The 25666-nt window shown below is 42.6% G+C and overlaps 1 protein-coding gene across 4 annotated transcripts in view; it reads left to right on the top strand.

Moving 5' to 3' along the window:
- ACIN1 (apoptotic chromatin condensation inducer 1) overlaps positions 1-25666 on the top strand; it is a 1432530-nt gene that overhangs the window by 498587 nt on the left and 908277 nt on the right. The gene's annotated exons all lie outside the window — the stretch shown is intronic.

Here is a 25666-nt window from a genome sequence, read left to right as displayed (position 1 = left end):
TTTACATACACATATACATTTGACTAAACGTACTCAACTGGTGTTTCTAAATACGCCTACCCCGTGTACCTGACCTAAGTCTAATGCGTGGGCGGGAATAGAAAGTTACAGTTTAAGTTAAGTTTGTTTTTGCCAAGTGAATAACTAAAGAATTCTCTGTGAGGGGTTATTCAGTTCTGTACCTGGAAGTTAGGATGAATGAGGAATGGTATCTCTTTCTCTGCTCTCGATATTCCAGGCTGCCTGCGAGGGCTGCCCAGAAGCGCCGGTGCTGGGTCTCTCGGCTTGAGATAGCAGCGCGTCTCTCAGCGCGTCAGGAAGGCGGGGCTGCTGCCAGCGGGGTCTGCTCCTGCTCTCGGCTTCGGCAAGTGTGGCTGCTCCGTCTCGTCACCACGCGTGTCTTTGCATAGGGCAAGATCGGCAATATTTATACCTTAAAGGTGCCGAGATTGACGTAAGGATGGACATAGATACGTCAATAAAGATGTCATACGACTTGCTCGTTAGCACATTCTTTACTAAAGTTCTCTGTGAAATCAAAACAATGGCCGCACGGATTTTCCAGGTTGTCATAGGTTTGATTTGTTATGAGAACGTCGTATGCCTTATCAGGGGCTGGAGGAATGTCGCTTGTCTAATTAGATCTCAAGCGTTATGACCTAATCAGATAACACGTTCCTGTGCCGTAGTGTGACTGCGTCAGATAACGGTATCTGCATCATGGGGGCTTTTCTTGCCTCATGGGCTGACTGTTAGTTAACTTGATAGTTAGTTTAACCAGAATAGGGTCAGGAATAGGGGGATTGATTCAGAACCTATAGGAATACATGACACCCACTCCACGCTAACTATGGTCATATTTACTAATCTATGCATAGTATAACATAGTACAACATACTATAGAGTATAGTGTATACCTTACCACCCCAAAATACATAAATGCATTTTGAAATTTTCAAATATACTGAAAAATTGCAGTCATATATATTGTATGCACTTAAGCTATGAATTAAACGCTAAAGTAAACACGCATTTGTAGACATTATTGCTTATTCGGTATATGAGAAATACACATGAAATGGCTCTTAATATGGCTATACAGAAAGAAAGTTTGAGACCATTTCATCACATAATAAAATATTTGTGAACATCCCAGCGGGCAACTAAAGTTCATAAAGTATCTAAAAATAGAAATCTTAGTTCTCTAGGAATAGTTTCTTACTTTAAGCAGAAGATAAGTGTCCCGAAAAATTTGTGAAAAATAATTTGGGGCTGCTAAAAAATTGTTGTCCGTGAACTGGTGGGAAGAATTGTTCATGTGACTTTATTTTTAAAGTTGAAGGCCGAATTCAGGGAACGCCGTGTGCGAGCTTGCTCAAAAGTTTCCTTTTCTGTTCCGGAGAGAACATCATATCATTAAGGCTTTCGAAAAAACTGTCAACAGCTTCATGGGAAAGTTCCACTAAGTCGGAAATAGGGGTAACCATGCATTCGTGCGCATGATTGTCTGCATTGACATTCTGTATCGCATTGCTGACAGAAGGTCGTACCTGATTAATGCTGCTTTCATCTTGAACTTCACTACTCTTCAATCGTAGTGGTGAAGATTCCAGGAATGCCGTCATCAGGATTGGCAGCCTTTGAGGGCAGCACAAAGCGTGAACCTTGGTAGGAACCAACAATGTATCCGCATCCACTGGCGCATCCGATTGTAGCGTCAGACAGGTGTCTAACACGCATTCTTCTCCGCATAGCAGACATCTCAATACAGGTAAAACACATCTTTGCCACATTGGTCGAAATGATAGAAACCAAGTCATGTTCAGGTCTCTAAGCCGGGATAGTCCCAGGATTTTTGATATCCGGTCCCGGTATCCAATGGCTAGGATTGTTTCTTCCATTGTCGCGAGAGTTTGATCTGTGACATGGGTTGCCATAACGAAAAATAAGGACTAAGAATAGGATTCCTGCAATTAGTCCCAGGATCAGGGGAAGTCCGCCAAAAATCGAATGGACGAAATCTGGAAAAATACCCAGTATGGCTTTGAATGGTGTTAATGCCATCGAAAATACTGTCTTAAATACCTTTGAGACCCCAGTGGTATCAGAAATATTTAAGATTTCGCTCAGGATTTCCGCGAAATGTACGGGGGAATTAGTTGATAATAATGTATGTATCTCTGCAGTCGTCCTTGCGACTTGTAGATCATACGTTTCTTTTGATGACGTGAGCCTTGTCGGCGTCTGAAGAAGCACTGTTTTCATTCTGCTTAAAGTATATATTCGAATAGAAGTAATTTTCAAATTGGGCCATGCCCTTGCCTCCCTGTCTGGAAAGGAGCTGGGGAACAAAGAACGTCCACAGCACTTGACCTTCGCCGTCGTAGTGACTAGATAAGGAGTCCCGGGCATAAGACTACAACATCTGCGGTCTACAATAAGAATGTAACTCCCATTATAGAGTCTTTGAAAGAATGGTTCTATTTCAGTTGCAGGTGCGCCTTGCTGGTGACATGAAAGGTTGTATGAATTCCCTTCACAGGCTCCATGCAAACTAATTCCGTTACACAGAAGCGTGCCGCTTAGTGACATAGCACAATTGTTGCCACTAAGAAACACTTTCTGTCCTTTATTACTGACACATGCATGTGAATAGGGCAGGTTCCAAGTTGTTTTAAGGTACCCCTTTCCCAATTTCTCGTACATGCCAGCCTGTATATATTTTTGGCAGTATTGAAACCTGAAGGTTGAGATTGGAATATTTATGATTCCGTGGATTATCCATTCACTGACAGGTCGTTCTGACATTGTCATTGGTAATCTTTCTAGTTTTTCAATGCTCAAGATTGTATAATCAGCACCCTTTTGCGCCATACCGATTTGTCTATCAGTAAGGTTAAAGATTTGGAATAGTGACGTTGTGTTGATTAAACGCCAAGGCACATAGCCTGAACGCAGATTTTGCAACGTCCAGCCAAGCTGTACAATAGAACGCAATTGTGACTGACCATGTTGTAATAACAGTAAGTCTTGCGATAATATATCGATTGCTGACGACACAATGCTGTCCAAAGCAAAAATTCTGGAGGACAGAGTCATTAACCCATTGTCCACTACAGAAAGTGATTTTTCCAAATTAATACGGTCAATTTCCCGTATTCTCTCTGCTGTTTCAATTTGAGTAACCTTCCAGGCCTCATTGTATGCTGCATATACAGAGGCTGCTATGAAACGCTTTTGACGCTGTTTGCGTGGTCCCATTATGAAATCACGCAAGTCAGCACCATCAGTAAGTAAAGTTAGGTGTTGCTTAATTTCGGGCAGTGTGGAAGTTTGTAGCCATTGAAGGCATAATTTGCCCACACTGTAGGTTGTTATTATCCCTGGGTGATGTCTTTGGGGATATCTAGGGTCTGGCCTGGTCATTTTGAAACCCTGTGTTTTATTCAGGAATCTATCTTGACAGTTATTTGTATCTGTGGGCCAGATCAACCATTGTTTCCAATCAGGATGTGTTCTGTTTTGGTTTAATATATGGTTTACGTCTATCTCTTCATCTGTATCAGAGTTATTGCTAAACATTATTGGCTTTGGAATAGACGGTTTATTTAAATATTTGATTTTTGCTAAGCCAAGACAAGTGGTTTGTTGAACAGTGTCATTTAAAAATATCATTTGTTCTGGGATCATGCAGGCTCTAAACAAAGCTTCTATACCCTGTACTTGCCAATCTTTTGTACCCCAAACACTTTTCAAATCAACATTTTTGTCCCAATAATCAAATCCAAAAGTATTCATTTTTTCGAAGAATGAATCTGAATATATCAACTTTGTGTTGGTTATCATGGTTTTCATCCCTGTCTTGTTTGACATTTTATAATAAAATGTTTCAGCATTACTTGTGTTAAAACCTGAAAAATATGAATATTTGTCGTAAACAGTTCTTGAGCTCCCTTTTGGAGGTGTTGCACAATGTTCCCATTGATTATAATTTAAAACATTTCTAGGTTGTGCAGATTTATGTAAAAAATGGTTACCATAGTGGTTATAGCAATACATACTATCATAATTTGTAGAACCTTGCAAATAATCATGTTTTGTAAATTTAGCAGACATTACTAGATCAGACATCATGTTGTTAATGCTTCCGAAGTCCCAATCATCAGCAAATGAGTTTGGTTTTGCAAAGTCACTCAAGGAGATCTTGATTTGGTGTGGATATTTCAGGATCTCGACCGGACCATAAATTTCATAGTCAGTGTTGTCCCATGCTACCCCACCAGGTATCGGATTGGCTGTGAAGTTGGCTGAAGAAAGTTCTCTTTTCTCGACGTGTGAAGATGTGTGTGGTTTGAGGACCAAGTTGATGTTCTGGCTTGCTGTGTCCATTTTAGCATATTTTCCCTCAATGAAGCGTCCCAAAGTAAATACCATGATGAGCCAAAGTATGAGGATAAATGCACCAAAACCCATCCAAAATTCAAACCATGGAGAAATCAGATATGTTTCTTTCAGTTGTTTCAAAAGTTCCTTAGCTTTGTCTTTAAAGGATTTTGATGATGGCTGTGTCTTTGATTCACTGAAGCCTTCAGAGGAATCATCGAAGTTGATGAAGTACCCGGATGCAGTTCTGTCAATTGTTCCAATTGCTTCAGGATTTTTGTTTCTTGCATTGTCACTTGGTACTTCATTGTAGATTGGTGTGTCTCTGCTAAATGTTTTTATTTGGGTTGTCAGAGGTCTGAGTTCTATTGCTTTGTTGCATAGTCCTTGTTGTTCTTCTGCAGGCGTCTCGAATGTGATGAGCCTCTTTGTTAGGACCTCTGTACTGGTAGCAAACCTTGGTGTTCTGCTACTTATTGGGAGTCCACTTGGCCTACTGTTTGTTATCGGCCACATGTTGTGGTTTTACCAGGTCGATGGATACAACTCTGTTCTCCTTTTTACCAGCAAGTGGCGGTAGTACAACTGATCTTGCCCCGTTGACAGACAAGACAGGAACTGCTTTTCTGTAAGAAGGCCCAAATTCCTTCTTTACCGCGATCTTCTCCCTGACTAGATCCCCGACTTTTGGAATCCAGACAGGTCTTGCTGGGACAGGTGGTGATTCTTCAGTGGTTGTTGGCTGTTGTTTCAACTGTATGTTGCTCAGGTCTTTTCTTGTTTTGTTTAAGTCCTGCAAAATAGCCAAACGGTCTTTGACATCAAAGCTTTTTTCTTTAACCACTGAAGTCTGACTATCAAGGTCAGAGATTATCATTCTAGTTCCAAATAATAATTCGTACGGACTGAATCCCTTCAGAGAATTTCTTGGCAAGTTATTTAGACTACGTTGGACACTTATTAGATGTTTGACCCACCCAGCTCCCGAACCTAATACCTTTGCCGTTATAGATTGCTTTATGTCACGGTTTTTTCTTTCAACAATTCCGTTCCCCTCAGGGTGAAATGGACAAGAGTACCGCAATTGCACGCCCATGCTGACCATGGCCTCCTTATAAGCCCGAGAGCTAAAAGCAGGACCATTGTCCGAATGCAGCATGCCAATTGCGTATGTGCCGATAAAGACTCGCAAATCTTTTATAACAGTTCTGGCGTCAGCCGTTCGCTGGGGCCACATCCATATGAATCTCGTGCATGAATCCACTGCGACCAAGATATATTTATAGTTACCATCCCTTTGTAAGGGACCGCAGTGGTCTAGATAAACACAGGCTAATGGTTTATCCGAGATTAGAAGGGGCGTCTGCGCTGGACGTCTCACCGTTGATACTTTCATTTTTTGACATATTTCACATGCTATAACATAGTTCCTCGTTTGTCTTCTCATTTGTGGCCACCAGTATCTCTGTTTTAATAATGATACTGTGGCTGAGACGCCAGCATGAATAGAAGCAAGCCCTTCGTGTGCCGCTATTATTAGTCCTAACCTATGTTCCATGTTTGGAATTGCCCTATCCCCCACTCCAGGGATTCGAGCAAAAGGAACATTGTTTGCATCAGATATGTATGAGTATTTTACTGGAAAGCCTTTAGGGAGTGGTTCTATCGAATCCTTTTCTGAAGCGCTGACAGCTTGTAACATTTCGCTGTCTATTTTTGTTTTTGACCGGGTGACGGCAGCTACGGAAGCCGTTTGCACAGCTGCCTTCGCGGCCTCATCAGCCAATGAATTCCCTGCAACGTGAACGCCATCACGTTGATGACTCAGTGTATGTATCACGTGAGTCTTTGGTAGTTCTTTTTGTAAAAGAGCTACTTGTTCCCAGAGCATTTTATGCTTGATTGTGCCACCTTTCGCATCCTTGAAACCGTTCTGAAGCCAGATCTGCAAGTATTCATTGTAAGACTGAACGCAATAATACGAATCACACACTATGAGTGTGGGGAATTCTCGATCGGTATTTTCAAGCGCCATCTTGAATGCTAGTAGTTCAGCTCGCTGAGCTGTACAATCTCCTAGGGATTGTGTTTTAGTGAGGGTTGGTTTAAATTTCCCTTCGTGCCAACGACCTTTAACAATCGCGCACGCAGCACTGTAAGCTTGTTTACCCCCTACTGCGGGTTGTGCTGATCCGTCTGTATATATTATACAGCCATAGTTATCTAGAGGCAGAATTTCGGTTGGCGGAGGACATTCAAATTCATATTGGAGAAATTCTTGTGTTTTTAAGTAAGGATCAAATTCGTACACCACGTCTGTTGCAGCAAGAGAGTTAGCCCATTGTATCCATCTTGGATGGAGTGCTTTAGCATTTGGAATGCTTGCCTTTGTTACAGCCTCTAAGGCTGGTATTGGTGTTACGATTACTATTCGTTTACCTTGTGCCAGGGCTCGTTCTTTTGCTATAGCTGTCTGTGTTGCTGTAAGAATTTTTTCCGTTGGGCTAAATTTCATTTCAGCCTTAGTGTACAAGTGTGATTTGAATGCAATTGGTACCTTTTCTCCTTCATTAGAAGTCAGGTATGTGAATCCGCATCTCCCTGGGATGACTCGAATCACAAGATTGCGTGTGTTATCACGTGTTTTTTAATTTTGTTTTAATTAGCATGTCTGTTTGTAAGGATCTCAAAATTTCTGTGTGTGTTTGAGTCCAATTGGATCTTTTAAAGTCTGGTTTAATTAGATCATAAAGGGGTTTGACCCTTTCTGCGTAATTTGCAATGTATGTTCTTCCGAAATTTAGGAAGCCTAGAATTGACTGTAGGTTTTTTAGTGTTTTAGGAGCTTGGATTACGGCACATTTCTCTAGGAAATTGTCTGCCAGGCTTTTACCTTCACTTGATAACTCATATCCTAAGAATAGGACTGTCAGATGGGCAATTCTGGACTTTTTAAAGTTGAATTTGTAACCCTCTGCTGCGAACCCAAGTATTATGGTGTTCACTCTTTTCAAGTGAGTATCCAAGTCATCATCTGTTAAGTAAATGTCATCGACATAAGATAATGCTTCATTATCATATAGCTGTAGTAATTCTGTTACTCTCGCTGAGAATACCCCCGGGCTGTTCTTGTACCCCTGGGCTAACCGACAGAATTGTTTTTGAGTGCCATTTACTGAGAATGCTGTTAAATATCTGCTCTCTGGTGCTATGTTTTGACAAAAGAATCCATTGGAGATGTCCAAGGTTGTTTTGTATTTTTTGCGCACTATGTTATTCATTAGTGCAGCACTGTGTGAGTTTTGCACTGCAAAGGTTTTGCAACATGTGTTAAGGTGTCGGTAATCCAAAACTAGACGATATGAATTGTCTGGTTTGGAGACCGGAAACAAAGGGTTGTTCATTTGTGAGGTGCAAGTTTCAATCACCCCCTGGTATTCTAGCTGATCTAGTATTTCATTTACTTGTTTTTTAGCTTCTTGCTTAATTGGGTACTGCCTTTGTGCAGTAGGTTGTGATTTTAACTGGATTTTGTGAGGAGGAGAATCCTCATCTCATCCTACATGATTTTTTATATAAAGCAGGTGCTAAGGCCACTGCCCACTTTCTAGCAAGTGTGTATTTTTTATGAATCGGGATTTGATTCGAGAAGGCAGGCATAATTACTTCTTCGCCATGAGGGCACTCCCTGACAAACTCTGGTGGCCAGTCTTTTTCAGCTAGAAGGATATCATAGCCCTTGGAGAGGTTATCCCAAAATAGTCCCCTTATTTTCCTAGTCTTATCTCCCTCTATACGTAATGTTATCTCGTATATCTTGTGGGGCTTGCTAACTCTGGTGTCTGCAGTTTCCACTTGAAGGTATTCATTCGTGTCCACTGTCTCCAGATGATTCATAAGGACTTTGCGAGCTATGCTCACCTCTGCTGCGCTGTCTAGCATTGTCTGAGCCCATTCTCCGTTTTTCAGTTGTGTCCTCAGTATTCTCGGCATTTTTAACTACCTTGATACTGGCTACCTTCTTTTTTGGAAATTGTAATTTCTTTTTTAGTTGAGCAGGTTCCTTGTCTTTGGACTTGGTGTGCTCTTCTCTTTGTTCTGATCGTCCTCTTCTTTCCGATTTCTGCGAGGAATTCTGAAAAGATTGAGAGGGACGTGTATCAATGTCTTGATATCTATCAGGTTTTTTAATATTATCCCTATTTCTAAGGTTATATCTATTCCCAGAGGGGTCACTCTGCGGTGACCTCTGTCTTCGGTTTGGAGATTTCTCCCTTCGCCTAGGAGACCTTCCTCGGGACTGGAATTTCTTTTCTTTTGGATTGGATTGTTTGTTTCCATCCCAGTTCTTTTTTGGTGAATTATTATTAAAAAATATTTTTTCTGGACTTTCAGTCAGTTGCGGTTTTACTGGTATTCCACCTAAACTATCTCTACCTAGTTCCTCATAGGATTTTTCTATGATTCTGGCAATTTCAGCTGGTTGGTCTGCTATATCTGTCTCTTTTAACCTCTGGCGGATTGCCACGTTTGCTGCTTCACCTTTTATGTTGGCTAATAATATAGCCGAGACCTGCTTGAAGTCTTTCAGTAATTTCATACCAAGAGTTAAAGCTGGTTCTGGACCGTATTCATCTTGAATTTGTTTTAGCACATCTGGTATCACCGAAATGGATGGAACACCGTGCGTTTTTGTGTAGATGGAAGCAAAGACTGTACCCCAAGTGTCACAGTCCTCTATGTGTGGTGCGATTCCCATTGGGAGACATATAGTCAGAATCCTGTGTTTTTCTATCGAGGTGGTGTCAGGAAACACCGCCTCTATTTGGGTGATTTTCTGTGCCAACCAGAATGGTATCTGTTCCCGTTTAGCCGGAACTTTACCTAGGCAGGATTGGATGTTCTGTGGTGTAATTTTATTTGTGTTCCCCTGGTGAGGGGTCAGCTGTGGAAGTTTAATCGCTGGCTGAATTGTTGAAGTCCGCATTACATACTGAACTAATTGTCTATGAATTTTTAGTAATTGTTTTAGCTGTATTAACAGCTCTCCTGTAGACATTCCTTCGATGTCTGGGTGTGGTGTGTATCCGGCCAAGACCGGCCACGTTGCTCCTGGTCTACCTAAAGGACCGAGCCTTGTAATGTGATTGTTATGTTTTAGGGCGCCATCAAATAAGAGCAAATGCTCTTGGAATTTGAGTGGTACTTCCACCTCCTCGAAAGGAGTGTACTCATTAGGAGGTTCCTCTATTTTGTAATAGTGGAAGTACTTTGTTACAGCATTTGCTGCTGGAAAATGTATCCATGAATAGTATACCTCTGTCTGCCGATATTCGTGTGCCTCAATTACGAATATGACTGTGCCACCTCTAGGTGTCAGTCCATTTTCTATAAGTTTTAGAGTTATAGATTTTCTTTTGATGACCGGAATGAGTATTATATCCGCGTCTGCTGCTTGCATGGTAGCATCAGCATCTGCGATTTCAGTTGCTAATCTAACTGCCTCTCTTTCTTCATCACTTTCTGACATTTTACTGTTAGAAAGGTTATTTTGTTTATTTGCAGATCAGGTTTCTCAATGGAATAAAGATTAGATGCACAATATTTTGGAACAGTGTATCCTTCAACGTTGACTAAACCAAGAACCTTACATAGGAGTTCCCTCCTGCGAGGTTTTGGAGGATATTACCTTTCACCCACTCCAGACGTCTTTGGAGTATTTGGGAAAAGGGGTCTGAGTGAGAAAGCACGACTGAGTTACTCTAAATGTCTTACGTTAGTTTTATCGCCCTTTCCAAATGCGTTGGGCGCCATGTAGTGTAGTTCCTATTTTCCCAATAGGCTCTGCGCATTGGAATAATACCTACAGCAGTAAAGGCCTAGACCAGACGTTAACTAGGTCTACTACTGTCGATACTAGACTTAAGTTTTGGGTTTGCCAGCGTAGCTCAGAGTTCGCTAGAAACTTTCTCGAATGTTCAAGGAGGAATTAACTTCCCTGATTAGACAAGAAGGGATTTAGTTTCTGACAACCATAGAACATGACAACTTTGCTCTCCCCTAATCAAGAGTCAATCTCGAGAGTCGTGTGAGCACAAGGCAATTATTTTACTCAGTCAGTACGTGCATTCTTAGTCTCATCAGATTGTAGAGAAAAGGAGGAGACGGGCGTGTTCAATAAAAAGGTGTTATTTATTGATCAGTCTCTTTTCTCATACAAGAGAAATGGATCGATATTATTGCAATACTTATAGTTAAGTAAAGTGCATACATTAAAAGCAATAGTATAAAATAATACTGTAAAAACATTGATATGGTTTCTGAGCCATATGATGTTTAAAATGATTAAAATATATTTACATACACATATACATTTGACTAAACGTACTCAACTGGTGTTTCTAAATACGCCTACCCCGTGTACCTGACCTAAGTCTAATGCGTGGGCGGGAATAGAAAGTTACAGTTTAAGTTAAGTTTGTTTTTGCCAAGTGAATAACTAAAGAATTCTCTGTGAGGGGTTATTCAGTTCTGTACCTGGAAGTTAGGATGAATGAGGAATGGTATCTCTTTCTCTGCTCTCGATATTCCAGGCTGCCTGCGAGGGCTGCCCAGAAGCGCCGGTGCTGGGTCTCTCGGCTTGAGATAGCAGCGCGTCTCTCAGCGCGTCAGGAAGGCGGGGCTGCTGCCAGCGGGGTCTGCTCCTGCTCTCGGCTTCGGCAAGTGTGGCTGCTCCGTCTCGTCACCACGCATGTCTTTGCATAGGGCAAGATCGGCAATATTTATACCTTAAAGGTGCCGAGATTGACGTAAGGATGGACATAGATACGTCAATAAAGATGTCATACGACTTGCTCGTTAGCACATTCTTTACTAAAGTTCTCTGTGAAATCAAAACAATGGCCGCACGGATTTTCCAGGTTGTCATAGGTTTGATTTGTTATGAGAACGTCGTATGCCTTATCAGGGGCTGGAGGAATGTCGCTTGTCTAATTAGATCTCAAGCGTTATGACCTAATCAGATAACACGTTCCTGTGCCGTAGTGTGACTGCGTCAGATAACGGTATCTGCATCATGGGGGCTTTTCTTGCCTCATGGGCTGACTGTTAGTTAACTTGATAGTTAGTTTAACCAGAATAGGGTCAGGAATAGGGGGATTGATTCAGAACCTATAGGAATACATGACAGTAGTTCCTCCTTACAGCTTCCCCAGCTCTTCTTCTTGGCAGTCTTCTTGATCCAAAATTGTATTTATTTATTATTTTTTTTTATTAAGGAGTTTTATATAGCGCTAGCCTGATCCGAGGGTATCGGAGTGCTTCACAGCAGTTTTTGAGTAAGATCATACAATAAAGCTGTATTCTACATATAGGTTCAGAATGTCTACGTGTACTGAGCAGCATTGAGGTAGTACGTGAGTCCTGAGATAACCTCATAGAGTGCACGTTGTCTTGGGGTGGATACAATCAAGCAGTATTCTACTTATAGGTTCGGATGTCCAAGTGTGCTGAGCAGCATTGGGGTACTAAAGTTCAGGGGTCTGGGCCCCAATATTTATATCCCAAAATCATTTGATCTCTTAGGCAGAGAGTGTCTGTGCCCAGCCAGAACCAGTTCTGCCTTCTCTGGTGTGACTTCCAGGCAGGAGGTGGCGAAGGCATGGTCATGGGCAGACCAAGCCCTTTGTGGTGCAAGCAAATCTCTTCCCCCCTTCCCCAATTGCAGTCCAGGCCTATTCTGCCCTTTCCTGACCCACCTAGATTATCTGGAGCCACTCCTGCTCCCCAGCCTTCTGTCACCCAAAACCCAGACAGGCCATCCACATTCCAGCAGAAGCACACGGGATGACTGAGCAAGAAAATACCTACTTTCTAAAAGTGGTATTTTCAAAAACAGAATGTAACAATTACCTTCACTAAAAGATGTATCTTTAGATTCTGAGTTCAGGCATACTAAACTTTATTTTCCTACCTAATTCCCCTGGCCTGTTATGTTTATAAGATGTTATAAACAAACTCCCCATGTTGTCCTATGGGGAACAGGTAGCCTTGCAATAGCGAAAAACGAAATTGCCCGTAAATTCGCTATCGGGACATGCCACACACACCAGGGCATGTCCTACCTTTCACATACACTGAACCCAGCCCACAGGGGTACCTTGGGCCTACCTTAGGGGTGGCTGACCTGTACAAAAAGGGAAATTGAGGGTCTGGCAAGTGTGTGCACTGGCCAAGTCGACATGGCAGTTACAAACTGCGTGCAGACTTCACAATGGCTGGTCTGAGTTACCTTTTCAGGGCTACTCACGTGGATGTCACAATCGGTACTACAGGCCCACTAGTAGCATTTGATTCACAGGCCCTGGCACTCTCGGTGCACTTTACTAGCGACTAACAAGTAAATCAAAGATCCAATCATGGAAACACCAATCAATAACACAATTTACCACACGGGCACCTGCACTTTACCACTGATCAGCAGTGAGAAAAGTGCACAGAAACACTACGCCAGCAAAAACAAAGTCAAAACCGGGAGGTCAGAAAGCAAAAACTCAGGGGAAACACGCCAAAAGATGCCAAGTCTAACAGTACGACCCCATTCCTATCAATGATTTGCTTCACATAGTTTTTCTCCTGTTTAACCCTTAATTGCCTTGCCAAGAGAGAGCCTACTTTATCCTTCACTCGTAACCTTTTGCCTGGAGTCTCATGATCGTCCTTTCCGCTCTATTAATATAGATGGCGTTTAATTTCCCCCTGAGGACCATGACTTGTCTAAGGGCTGGCGCCGAGGGCGCATCCTTATGCATTTGTTCCGCCTGGAGTAGCTCTTGTTCTAATTCCAACCTTTCCTTCATCTGGAGTCTCCTCAGGGAGGTAACAAGGGCAATGCAATGTTCCCTAATGTATGCCTTGAAGGCATCCCAGGTTTTTGCAAAAGATGTCTTCAGGATCGTAAGCTATGAAAAAATTCCTAATAGTTTTGCGGAGGTCGTTCCTATGTAATCTGTCCCTGCACACTACCTCTGGCAGATATCATCTAGTCAATTTAGAGCGTGGGGCTGGCCAATTTAACAGGCAAGTCAGGGGAGCATGGTCTGAGATAGTTATGGGAAGAAAGAGGGAGGTTGTGCACGCATGTAAGAGTGACTGAAAAATGTGGTCTATCCTCCAATACGTCCTGTGGGCGTAGGAGAAGAAAGAATAGTCCTGCATGTTGGGATTAAGGGCCCTCCAAATGTCTGTCAGCCCCAATTGTTGTAGGGATAGTTTAAGTGTCTTGCTTAAGACCCCCCCCTCCGCACCCACCCATGTTCGCTTTGGGTGTGTAGTCTGCACCTGTGGGTCCCAGGTGAGATTAAAACTCCCATGAGAATAATTTCCCCTGAAGCAAATGCCCCTAGGGAAGTGAGAAAGGCAAGAATAAAATCAGCCTGTCCTGTATTAGGTGCATACACTTCGTCTATCTTGCAGGACCGGCCCAACAACAACACCATATCCATGATAAAGCTCCCCTCTTTGTCGCTTTTCGAAGCCTCAAGGTGAAAATGAGCGGAGGAGTGAGACAGGGCAACCCCATTTTGATTCCTGGGACTGGCTGCTCGAAATATCAGAGGTAGAACCTATGCTTCAACCTTAGTTCCTCTCTCTTTTTAAGATGTGTCTCCTGCACAGCCACCACCTGTGGACCCTGATCCCCCAGAAATTTCCAAAAGCGTAGCCTTTTGTTATGGGAGATGAGGCTCCTAACATTCCATGGGCCCGATTCACAGAACTAACTTAAGACAAAATCCTAACCTTACTACCATTTTGGTATTCAAAGAAGGCACTTACTCATTTTGGTATTCACAGAAGGCAAAAACTCATTTCGGTATTCACAGAAGTTAGGAGTCCTTACTTTAGGACTTCTAACTTTACTACTACTAAATTGAGAAAAATCCTAAGGCAGATGTCCAGAGTGGTCTTTATCGTGTACGTGTCCAGCCCCGGCGCCACATTCGCCAACTGCCCAGCCGTGGACGCTGAATACCGCTTTCCCACAGACTCTTTCGCGGAGCCGAGCGATGTCACGTCTTCGCGGCCATGATGGCTGGCCACACGCCCCAGTTGAGTTTTTTTCATAACTGTAGCATGGACGTTTGTTATGCAACAACTAGGTTTATTCATTGAAATGTAGTGTCAGACTAAGGAGTTCATATTACAATTGACTTATGACTGTATGCGTGTGTGTAAATATATATATTTTTCTGCACAAGACGCAGCACTCCGGAGCTTATATTTCAACAGCTTTTAATCCTTGTTGTAGCTGGATTAAAAGCTGGGGAAATCTAAGCTCCGGAGTGCTGCGTCTTTTGTGCCGAAAAATTTAAATTAGGGCTTGAATCCGGCCCCTTCGCGAGGCGCCCGCTGTTTTCCGCACTGAACGACCCAGGATTCCTTTGCATACTATATATAGTCATGTGATCAAGTCCCAAGGTAGGGACGAAACGCGTCATGGCTGCCCCTTCTGTTTGTACATGGTAACAAAAAAAACTGAAGGTATTTCCAGATTTTAGTGGTCCGTGCTCTTCATTGGTATCCTGCGAAGGAATAACGAAGACGAAGAGTTTTCATATATATATATATATATATATATATATATATATATATATATATATATATATATATGATTGTCACAAATAATTTAATCATAAATTAATGAGTATATCTTTAAAATATAGTAGAAGGAATCTCTGATGAAATAGTGTTAGTGTTGCTTCCATAATTAAGAAGTTGATACACTTCACCTCGATGTTAAAGTTTCCCAATGTAAAGGATAACAAAAAGGATGTTATTTGGTTTAGAATTATATACTGAGGGCCCTTAGTTGTTACAGTAAATAGATTGTATAGTGCTTGAGATGAAGACAAAGTTTATTTATTTGTATCTTATAGGTGCACAAGATAGTGTAGCATGTATGTAGTTGTAATTCCTTCCATCAGATGGAAGCTCAAATTGATTAAGCCAAAACTGTGGATTCCTAGTTGATTTTATATATATATATATAAAATAAAAAAGGCTATAAGAGAAGAGTTTGCAGAAATACGATTTGAATATTATAGGAAAAGACACACCTCACATATTGTTAATATCTCTCTCTTCCAAGTTTTTTTTCATTATAGAGAAATAATGTTTGGTCTGCTTGGTTGGGTTTTTTCAATGGTTTACGTGTATGATGTATCTGAATTCTGATGAATTTGGGAATGATTTTGAAGATTACAAAAGCTGGTTTAAATTATAGAATTGTATAGGAATGTTTTGTTCGGCAATTTTTGTGGACCCTATTTTATTAATAAAAGTGGTTTCATAGATGTCAGTTTTTTATACAAATGGCAGAATGCACAATGCAAGTGCTGATAACATAGGAATGGTCTAGTAGAAATTGTGGACCATGCCATAAAGATAGAGGACAACCTGTGGAGTGCTTTAAATAGATATATAGAAACGTCTGGATTGTCCCAAATTGATGAAGAGCTATGTGGATTGTTTTATGAGGGAAGAGAGACAACCTTGTGCCAAAGTGTTAAGGTTATCATAGACAGTGGCACAGGAGCATGACAGAGATCCAATTGAATTCACCAAAGTTGCAGATGGGGGACCATGGTCTCCACCAAAGTGTCTCGAGTTAATTTACATACCGATGGTAGGGATCACCAATTTGTTTTGAGAAAGGGTGGATTATCCTCAGACTGCATTTTATTTTATTTATTTATTTCAGGCTTGTATCGCGCTGGCATCGACTCCCGGAGGAGTATCCCCGCGCTTTTGACTTCTGCCCCAATGCAATCAGGGTTACGCTAGCTGCCTAGGTGCTGAATAGGAATGTTTTTAACATTTTTCTGAAAGGGAAGTAGTCCTTGCATAGCCTAAGGGTGTTAGGGAGACTGTTCCATAGGGACGGGCCAGCAATTGAGAGTGCTTTGCTGCCCTGTCTTGCCTTCCTGGCTCTAGGAACCTGTAGAAGACCTTGTTCGCTAGACCTAAGGGAGCGGGAGGGTTTATAGGGAACACATTTGTTTGCCAGATATGCAGGTCCCATACCATTCAAGGACTTATGAATGACACAGCATACCTTGAATTTTGCCCGCTGTCTAATGGGCAGCCAATGAAGCTTAGTCAGGAGAGGCCTTGAAGGTGTGCGAGGGGGAACATTCAAGACCAGACGGGCAGCCGTGTTCTGGACCACCTGTAGTCTGGTCATGACTTCTTCATTAGCTGCTAGCAGCAGGCCATTACAGTAGTCTAAACGACTCATGACTAAGGCCTGTACTAGCATCTTTCTACTCCCGTCTGGTAGAAGGGGGAAGATTTTACGTAGCATACCGATAATGTGGAAGCAGGATCCCACCACCTGATTAGTGTGTTGTTTGAGGTTAAGTTCCTGGTCGAAACGTACTCCTAAGTTCTTAACAGTAAGTTTAGGCTCCGGTACTGGGCCAAGATCTTGCGGCCACCAGTCCGGAGTCCAGAGTCGTTTTACCTCCCCAAACAACATAACTTCCGTCTTTCCCACATTACATTTTAAAAAGTTGGCAGACATCCAACTGGCCACTGCTTTCATCCCTAGGGAGAAGGAGTTTTGTACTTCGGGAGTCAGGGTTTTAAAAGGAAAGAGGAGTTGAGTGTCATCCGCATAGGATGTTGGAACAAAACCATATGCTCTCAAGATGTTAGCCAGGGGTGCCACGTATATGTTGAACAAAGTCGGGCTCAGGCATGAGCCCTGTGGCACCCCTTTGGAGATCTCAACTTCCTCTGACCGAAAACTCCCCATAGTTACTTGCTGGGTCCGGTTAGTTAGAAAACTGCACAGCCATGCAAGCGCTTCATGTCTCAGGCCGATGTTCTTTAGCCTGGCCATGAGGATGGAGTGGGATACGGTGTCAAACGCCGCAGACAGATCTAGTAGCACCAAGATAACGGAGAGGCCCCTATCCTGGTACATACGTAGATCGTCTGCGACTGACATTAAGGCGGTCTCTGTATTATGTTTGGGCCTAAAGCCGGATTGTGAAAGATCTAACACTCCGGCCGATTCAGTATATCTTGATAGATGTTTATTTACATATTTCTCAGTAATTTTACCCATAAAGGGGAGTAAGGATATCGGTCTAAGATTACTGAGCTCATCCCAGGAGATGGTGGTGTTTTTCCGGAGTGGCTTGACCAATGCCTTTTTCCATCCACGTGGGACCTGCCCTGAACTTAGCGAGATGTTTATTAGTTTCTGGATGGTGGGTCCCAATTCAATGGCTAGAGAGGGCATAACCCGTGCAGGGATAGTGTCTGTGGGGGAACCACTTTTTATTTGGGATATGAATGCCACTATATCTTCAATCTGTATGGGCGGGAATGCCGCAAGAGAGTTTTCAGGAGTGAATGGCATACCAGAGTTCATGGAGGATTCATTGTCCCTTTTGTTTGTGGAGTTAGATGCTAGAATTTTATCATAAATGGTATCAATTTTTTGTTTGAGGAAGTCAGAGATGTTATCACATAGTTGTTGTGAGGCTACCTCTTGACTCTCACATGCGGTGGGTTTAGTGAAGGACAGTAAGATCTGGTATAGCGTCTTAGAATTGTTGCCCGCCTCCAGTAGCTGTGAAGCTATGTAGTTTTTCCGTGCTAGGCGGATATCCTTGTGGTAACTTCTCAAGGAGTCTTTGTAAAGTTGTTTATCGCAATCTAGACGCGAAGCCCTCCATTTCTTTTCAAGCTTCCGTGTGGTTTGTTTAGACCTTCTTAGGTTTTCAGAGAACCAGATCTCTTGTTTTTGAGCAGGTTTGGGTTTGAAGGTTCTTAGCGGGATAGTCATTTCTATTGTGTTAAGCAACACTTCCTCATAGTCATTCAGGGCTTTATCAATGTTCTCGCTCCTATCTAACTGAGGTGCTAAGTATGCTTTACGAAAATTTTCCTGGGTCAACTTATGCCAGGGTCTTCGTTTGCTGGGTAGCACGGGATGTTTTTGGCCATTCAAGGTAGGGGGGGTTTGAAATTCTAAAACGTAGTGATCTGTCCAATCAACTTGGTAAGGGAGAGAGCATTCAATTTGAAGGGAATTCGTGAATATTAGGTCTAACGTATGTCCCGCCTTATGGGTAGGCCCATTATTGACTTGTCTTAAACCCAGTGAGTTGAGATCAGCAATAAAAGTCTTTGTCTCAGAGTTGTTATTTAATTCACTATGGATGTTGAAATCCCCTATTAAAAGGAAATCTGAATTATTGTATATATGGGGTGCCAAAGCTTCCATCAATACAATAGATGTATTGGTACATGGACCAGGGGGGCGGTATATTAAGGCTCCATTTCTGCTAGTTTTGTTAGGGAAATGTAGGTTAAAAATCATAAGTTCCAGCTCAGGGGTGCATAATTCGTCCAATATTTTGACAGTAATGCCTTCCTTGTATACTATTGCTATGCCACCTCCTGTTTTTATGGGTCGGTCTACCCTGGCGATTTTATATCCCGTTGGAATTCCCAGCGTTATGACGGGAACTAGGTGGGGTTTAAGCCAGGTTTCCGTTAGGAAGCATAGGTCCGGTTCTTTCTCAGTAATCAGATCCCATACTTCAACGGCATGTTTTGGCAATGACCTAACGTTGCAAAGCAGGTTTTTATCGTTGAGCACGCTTTTCCTGAAGGATTTATTTCTATCTGTATCCGCAGGAGGTATATCCGGTATAGTGTTAAATTTCGGTAGGTAGTGTTTGGGGCCTGGCTTGGGGGCACTTATCAAGCCTGTGAGTTCGTCAAATTGAGTTTTGCAGAAGCAACAGGTAAATGGACCCTCTATGTTATCCTCCAATTTAATAGGGCACTCCCCTACTGTGGAATAACATATATGCAGTAAGTCTTGTGCTGTATACCTTAATCGGGTGGCTGGTGGATATGTCATGGTTACCGGCCCCTGGCCCCGTCCTGTCGCGGACGGGCGCAGACGGGCAGGTCTTTGGCTTGTCTTCGGCGCAGGCTAAGGCGCCACCGCTGCGCGCTTTGGCCGACGAGGGCTATATAGCCCTGTCAAGTGGAGAGCTGGAGCGCTAACCGCTCGCCTTCCTGGGTGTGTCCTGCTCTTGTCTGCCCCGCCCTCCGCTCAACGGTATAGGTTACCGAGTCGGACCGGGGTGGGCAGACTGGAGTAATGAGCAGAACGCGATAGCCCTGTCAGGCGCTGGTATTTTGGTGACTTCCCCACGTATGTTTAGTAAATTAGTGATTCAATTTAAAAACATTCCATCAGGGTATGTGCAGGGTGTATTAAAATACAATAATCAATTTTAGCACAATCAAGTTTTAAAATTAGCGAGTGCGGGGTCAATGTGGTGACAATACAATTCTCATTCAATGTCAGTCACTCTACAGCAGCAGCAGCGTTACCGCTTTAGAAATGGGGTAGGCGTCAAGCGGGGTCGGGAGAAGCTGCCACCGTCGTCCCTTACCGCAAGATGACACTGCCTCCTCGCTGCCTATATAGCCCTGTCAAGTGGAGAGCTGGAGCGCTAACCGCTCGCCTCCCTGGGTGTGTCCTGCTCTTGTCTGCCCCGCCCTCCGCTCAACGGTATAGGTTACCGAGTCGGACCGGGGCGGGCAGACTGGAGTAATGAGCAGAACGCGATAGCCCTGTCAGGCGCTGGTATTTTGGTGACTTCCCCACGTATGTTTAGTAAATTAGTGATTCAATTTAAAAACATTCCATCAGGGTAAGTGCAGGGTGTATTAAAATACAATAATCAATTTTAGCACAATCAAGTTTTAAAATTAGCGAGTGCGGGGTCAATGTGGTGACAATACAATTCTCATTCAATGTCAGTCACTCTACAGCAGCAGCAGCGTTACCGCTTTAGAAATGGGGTAGGCGTCAAGCGGGGTCGGGAGAAGCTGCCACCGTCGTCCCTTAATGAGACATTAGGGGAAGTTAATGAAATGTGCCATGTTTGCATGGCAAGGTACCAGTCAACAAGCCTATTGAAGCAGGGCAGGTAATTTGTGGAGTGTGCCAAAGAACAGAGGAAAAAGTAAACTGTGTCATAGATCAGGAAGAGAACAGCATACTATGTGAATCCTATATAGTCTTTACTAAATAGGCTTTTAAAAAGAAATACCAGAGAGTAACCAATGATCTGTTGCAGGCGAATTGAATAGGGAATTTGTTGATATTGGCAGTTTAAAGATCCCAGAAAAGAAACTTGCAGACTTCGCCAGTGATTGTGAAGGGGAAGAGTAAGACCGTGCTAAAGGGGCAAAAGTAGGAGTCATCTGACTGCAAATAGAGCATAAATGGAGCTAAATGGGACATTTTCAGCAACCAGTAGAGAGTGCGAAAATAGCAGTGGCGGACACCAATTCGTTGTGACAATGCAACCTGAAGAGGCACTTTTGGCGTGTTCCAAGAAGCAGACTGTGCAAATGTGTGAGGCAGATATCAAGTTCTGAAAGGTGGAAGCAGGAATACAGTGTCTGTGGCAAACAGGTGGACCTCCTGGATGGTGTGAAAGCTGTTTTTGGTGCATCCTCCAAACTATTCGAAATGGTGGGAGTGAAATAAGGAGCCTCTACACTGACCAAAAAGGTTAATTAGGGGAATGTAGTATGGGTTTGCATTTCTCATTCATTTATATGATCTGGAATTATGTGAAAGGACGGAGTCATAGCACTCAGTGTATTTTGTAGTTTAGTAATATTACAGTAGTACTATAGATGCATTACAAAATGCTTTTAATTAGCCTACATATGGACTTCGGCACCACTTTTTCTCCTTTCTAATATGTGCAGAAATCTGCACCCCAACTGTGGATATCTCTCAACAAATAGGTATGGATTTTAGTAGTAAATGTGGGATGAACAGGGTGCTGAGGTTGGAAGGGGTTAAGGGAGAGCTAAGCAGGGGGTTATAGAGATATAATCACTCACCTACAAAAGAGTAAACCCATTGTTATTCCCAAACTACACTTCTATAATTACTACAGCCAAAGGACCCAATACAGTGGTAAATGTGCTACAGCTCAGAGCTGGAGTAAATCCATCAGCATACATGGTCAACCACTGGAAGTGCAGCACCATTCCGTAGAAAATAATAGAGGCAAGGACTTCAAATAAAAGCCAAAAAGAACTAATGTTAAATAAAATTAACTTATATTAACTTTTTAAAACTATAAATGCATTTAATTGAATGTTTTAAAAAAAATCAAATAAAACATAATAGTTAAAACTAAAACCATTAATGCATTTAATTGAATGTTTTAAAAAAAATCAAATAAACATAATAGTTTACATTTTAAAAAGGTTAACTTATTTTAAGTAAACATGAACATAACTTTATTTTTTAAAGAATATTTAATAGTTAAAGAATACACTAAAATCAACTAAAAGCCAAAAGGATCTTATGTTAAATAAAATTAACTTATAATAACTTTTTAAACTATAAATGCATTAAATTGAATGTTTTCAAAAACATCAAATAAACTATAATGGTTTACTTAAAATAGGTTAACCTTTTTACAATGTAAACATGAACATAACTTTATTTTTTTAAGAGTAATTAACTTGATTTCAATTGATTTTCACACAAAAATGTAAAATTAAGTTAATGCTGTAGCTTTTGTATTCTATTCTGCATTTAAAATGTATGTTTTGAATTAATTTAAATTAATATTTATCATTAAAATGTTCGTTTTTAAGTTGAATAAACTTTTAAGCTTTTCCCCATACTTTTCCATAAGAAGATCTCTACCCCCATGCAAGCGACTTCCGCCTAAGTGTGAAACTTTACAAATAATAACTTTACACTCATAAACTAGGCTCTGCCTTCTGAATTCAGGGGTTGTGGACACCTAAGTGTACACTTTTGAGTAACTTTAAACTCATAAAAGGTGAGTAGCCAAAAGCGGTAAAATTACTCGAAAGTGTAAGAGTAAACATACCCATATAGAGTCACTCAATTATACATTTACCTTTATCAATAGCCTTGCAGTGAGTGATCAGCCCACTTCCCAGCTCAGACCCTTATACACCCAACCAACTCGGGTGATCACTTCTTTCTTGTCTTGCTCTTACAGTGGATATGTTATGAGCAGGATGGAGTTGAAGAGATGAAGGGTGGAGTTATTTCAAGGTAACAAAGGACTAATAATACTTGAGTTAGTATGCTGCCAATATTTACACCCCATAAGTCCAATGAATGCCCAGTGATGATACAGTACATGAATGGGAAAGGTTGCTCCTCCCTCTGAAATGGTTGTTTCCTACATTAGGTTAGGGCAAATCAGTACTGTTTACCCACCTTCCATTCCAGCATGTTGTAATCAGCCCCTTTTGCAGGATCTCTTCTGCCAGAGGTATTGCTGTTCTCTTAGGGAATTAATTGTTCGGTTCTCTTAGGGACCTTCTGACGACCTCTTGCAAAAGCCAGATGATTTCTCTATCCTTCCTCTGGATCTCTTAACCGCTGAACTGCTCAGGCTTTTCCACCCCCAGTGGTGCCGAACCCTTTTTTGGCTATTTGGGGGTACTTTGTGCTTATGCCTCCATAACTTTTTTCCCACAAACTGTATGCACACCAAATTTTCATCATTGTTTTCCCACATCATGCAGAATCTTAAGGTATTCAGGTTTTGTAAATTCTCCTGGAGGGGAACAAGAAGATAGACGGAATAAGGCTACATTTTAGTTTTGGAGGGAGGAGGAGAAAAAAGCGTTCCTCAAACAAATGTCTGTTTTTTTCTCCTAAAAATGGCATCAATGAAAGGTTTGCAGTGCTACAATCACCATCTTTCCAGGTTTCTGGAACACGCAGAGCTGTATAAAAAACAAACCTATAGTTTACCACAGTTTCGTCTTTCTTCTAGCCCATTTTTTTCCTTACATTTGTGCTTTCAACCTACTTCCAGTTTTTGGTGGAAACTGAAACAGAAAGCTATACATTTCTGAAAAGTAGATCCCTCAAGGTTTTCCCAAAGAAATTGCTGAATTAAATAAACACTTGGGGGTAGGACTCCCATTCACCCTGGTTTGATCTGTTCCTCTTGTGGCAGGTAGGCCGAGCTACACAAGTCCATCAATTGTTCTTTTTGCATTTGCCACCCCGAGTGGGACGGGTATGCCAAGACCTGGGTCCCGTGTTGTCCATGCTACTGGATTCAAGCTATCCTGGCTGATGAGGGCCGAAAGCCCGAAACTGGTCCTAGAATGCTTGTTTCCAGTCCAGGGAGGACCTGGCCTGGCAGTTCGGGCTACACTGTTCCCATTGGGCGCAGGGTCAAGACTGATTTGGATATGGCCAGGTCCAAACTGGAATGGAATTGTGACCAAAAAAACGATGGATTTAGGCCCAGATCTCTGTACTGGGGTGAATGTTGGACATTGTTCTGCATTCTGTCCATCAATTGTTCTTTTGGCATTTGGCACCCCGAGTGGGACGGCTATGCCCAGACGTGGGTCCCGTGCTCTCCATGCTACTGGAGACAATCTATCCTGGCTGATGAGGGCTGAAAGCCCGAAACTAGTCCTAGAATGCTTGTTTCCAGTCCAGGGAGGGCCTGGCCTAGCAGTTCGGGCTGGACTGTTCCCATTGGACGCAGGGTCAAGACTGATTTGCATATGGCTGACTCCAAACTGGAATGGCATGGTGAGCAAAAAAACGATGGATTTAGGCCCAGATCTCTGTACTGGGGTGAATGTATGACATTGTCTGCATTCTGTCCATCGATTGTTCTTTTTACACAAGTGGGGTAGCGTTTTTACTATCACAAGTGGGGGAACGCTGGGTCGTAGGAATTTTGTGGATCCCAACACATTCCGGAAGTTTGTGTCACAGATATGCAAGGAAAGTGTGTGATTCAACGGTGTAGCTAGAGCTTGTGGCGCCCGGGGCTACCCTTCAGATTGCCGCCCCCCTTTAGGGGGTGCTGGGGAAAAAGGACGGCAAGCACCTGAAAGAGGTCCGAGAGACACGTAGTATCGCCGCTAATAGTTACCTCGATCATGCAGGCCTGCAGGGGGATCAAATATTCGTAATACAGCACACTGTCCCAGTTTTGTGCACAGACTGGAGTGAGTGCCGCGGCACAGACTGGGACAGTACTCCGAATCCATAATATAATCCTATGGGTTTTGCATGTTTCAGTTACATTCTTTAGGTAACTGGCACCTCCATTCAATGGAAAACAAGGGTGGATTCTGTGGTATGTTGTGGCAAATGCACTCGAAAAACAAGCATTGAAAATGCAACAGGTCTCGCCTTTGATTAAGTTAAAAAGCCACTTGCTTGGCTAATGGTATTGTATAATAAAAGCAAATGGCTTTAACTTGATGAAAGGCGAGACCTATTGCATTTTTCCACTCTGCAGCCTATTCCAGTCTTCGGCCTCTTCCACTCCTCAGACTCTCCCTACCCAGAATCTTCACTTGCAGCCTCTTCCAGTTCCCGAACACTCCCCCCACCCTCTTCCATGTTCCACTCCTCAGACTCTCCCAGTCCCCAGTCCCTTCTACTCCACAGACTCGTCCTACAAACTCCTCACACAGACGTCTACATTCAGTGGGCTCTTCTATTCCCCAGACACCTCAATTTTCAGTACTCTCCTCCCCTTCTCCTCTCTCCAGAATCTAAATCCCAACCCTCTTCCATCCTTGCGCTCTTTTAAGGAGGCGGCCCTCTTGCAAGGGAAGCAGAGAAAGTCTCCAGTGCCCCCATATTCACATCAGACCGCTTAGTGGCCTTGTCATGAGTATGAAGCACTACTTAACATACAATACTACCTTCCACGTTTTGTGCTGTATGAGGGCAGATGCTTACAAAAAAATGCTTATCTTTGGTTAGCTATCTCTCAAGAGGCAGCAGGACCTCGCTCAGCCATCACAAACACGCGAAGAGTAAGTTCAGGAGCTCTCTCCTGGATCACTTTGCCCCTCAGTGCACTCTGAATAGGTGGAGCTGTTGCGCTTCGAGGAGCCGATCCCCCAGCTCAGCAGCGTGTGCCTTGAAGACGTATAGTGCTTCCTATCTAGTCTAGTCTCTTCTGGTTGTAGGAGTAATTATGAAGTTTATTAAGAGAAATGTCCATAAAACATGAAAAGCAGCATAATTAAAAACATGTAACAATCACATAAACCATCGTCCTGACATGCACCATCATTAAAAAGAAACCCCTGGTTACTAATAAACATTAAAAAAGTGCTTCTCTGCTCTGTCTGGCCTGGCTCTGCTCTCTCCAGTTGGGCTTCCAGGACTGGTACCCGA

The sequence above is a fragment of the Lissotriton helveticus genome, chromosome 5_1, assembly GCF_964261635.1.
Source record: "Lissotriton helveticus chromosome 5_1, aLisHel1.1, whole genome shotgun sequence".
Classification (NCBI taxonomy): Eukaryota; Metazoa; Chordata; class Amphibia; order Caudata; family Salamandridae; genus Lissotriton; species Lissotriton helveticus.
The sequence above is the reverse complement of the archived record's forward strand: the minus strand, read 5'-3'. Positions and strand labels throughout refer to the sequence as shown.